The 1467-nt window shown below is 38.4% G+C and overlaps 1 non-coding gene across 1 annotated transcript; it reads left to right on the plus strand.

Annotated features, from left to right (window-relative positions):
* Nucleotides 1–704: 704 nt before the first annotated feature.
* LOC114008124 (U6 spliceosomal RNA) lies at nt 705–807 on the plus strand. Its single transcript, XR_003549686.1, has one exon. It is a non-coding gene; the product is annotated as a U6 spliceosomal RNA (small nuclear RNA).
* The last annotated feature ends 660 nt before the right edge of the window (nt 808–1467 follow it).

Genomic DNA, 1467 nt, shown 5'->3' on the forward strand with positions numbered 1-1467 from the left:
CTTTTCAGACAACCCAATACTATCCCCAATTCACAGATTATGAAAGTAAGTGAGGTTAAGTGAATTGCCCAAGGTCACATAGGAAGGAGGTGGTAGAATTCAGACTTGAAGTCACAGTCACCTTTAATTCAAAATTTGAGCTTTTAACTATCATGCAATTCTATTCTGCCTTTCATATATAGCTTCTCCTAAGTATTTTTATTATGTCCTGTGGTCAAGTCCTTTTTTTTCTGAATGTTTATATGCTAGAAAAAATGAGTTGTTTTCCTAGACTATTTCTTTATTTTTTTAAGAATGATTTTATTCCACTTTATTTATTTATTTATTTATTTCAATTTGACTAGAGAGGGACAGAGTGAGAGCAAGAGAGAGAAAGAGAAAGTGAGAAAGCAAGCTGCCTGGTCTGGGACTTAAACTGTGGTCAGCCATGTGGGAGTCCAGCACCCTTACCCACCACACCACCTGCTGGCTCCAAGTCAAGACTGTTTCAACGGGAGGGAAAATATACTGGTAGGAGCAAAACAACACTATGACTCTAAGGTTAATGGGGTAGAAAGGCCATACCATCTTCAGTGTCATTGTTGGATGTGGAGATTCAGCAGTGGGAAAGCATATTGCGAACCATTTCACTACATCACAGCTAGCATGTAGTAATAAGAACAGTTTCATGTCAACAGAACATGAAAACAAAAGAATGGGATGGTGTGCTCGCTTCAGAGCACATATACTAAAATTAGAATACAGAGAAGATTAACATGGCCCTTGCGCAAGGATGGCATGCAAATTCATGAAGCATTCTATATATTTTTCAAGATTCTTACACACTTGCCCTTTGCCCACATAAGTAAAGTATTTGTTATAAAGGTCTCCAGGTGCAGAAATTCGTAATGAGGGGAAAAATCACTTTTCTAGCAATCTTTTTTTTTTTTTTTCCAAGAGAGATTTTTTTGCTATAGGGTGTGGGCACTCACCAGAGAGACAGAAAGCAAAAAATCACCCCCTGGGGGAATGGCCATGCTAAAATTACCTCTCCTCCATTCTCCTCTCAGTATTTGGGGTACCTGGAGTCTTTTAAGCTACCAGATCCAGGACTCAAACAGCGGTTGACTACGTGGGAGTCCAGAGACGTAACTATTATGCTATCTGCTGGTCCCCGAACTTGGTTGTTTTAAAAATGACTTTTATATATAATGTTGTTCCAAACTATGAACATTAAAATAGTGACCAAAAAAAAAAAAAAAAGAGTGGGAGGGCTTGCTGGTTATCTCCACAGAGAGACAACCTAGAAACATTAGCCTGTAACTAAGAAGGATTCTGATTTGTCAGTGAAGACACTCTTAGGGTTGGCAGTCATTTAGACCTGTTGTATGTCTGACATGTGTTTTCTTTTTCTTTTTCTTCTTTCTTTTCTTTTTCTGTTGGAGGGAGTGTAGTGTTGTCAAATTCTCTATGGGATTCACAAGCAAA

The sequence above is a fragment of the Tupaia chinensis genome, unplaced genomic scaffold (genome assembly GCF_000334495.1).
Source record: "Tupaia chinensis unplaced genomic scaffold, TupChi_1.0 Scaffold000290_1, whole genome shotgun sequence".
Lineage (NCBI taxonomy): Eukaryota > Metazoa > Chordata > Mammalia > Scandentia > Tupaiidae > Tupaia > Tupaia belangeri.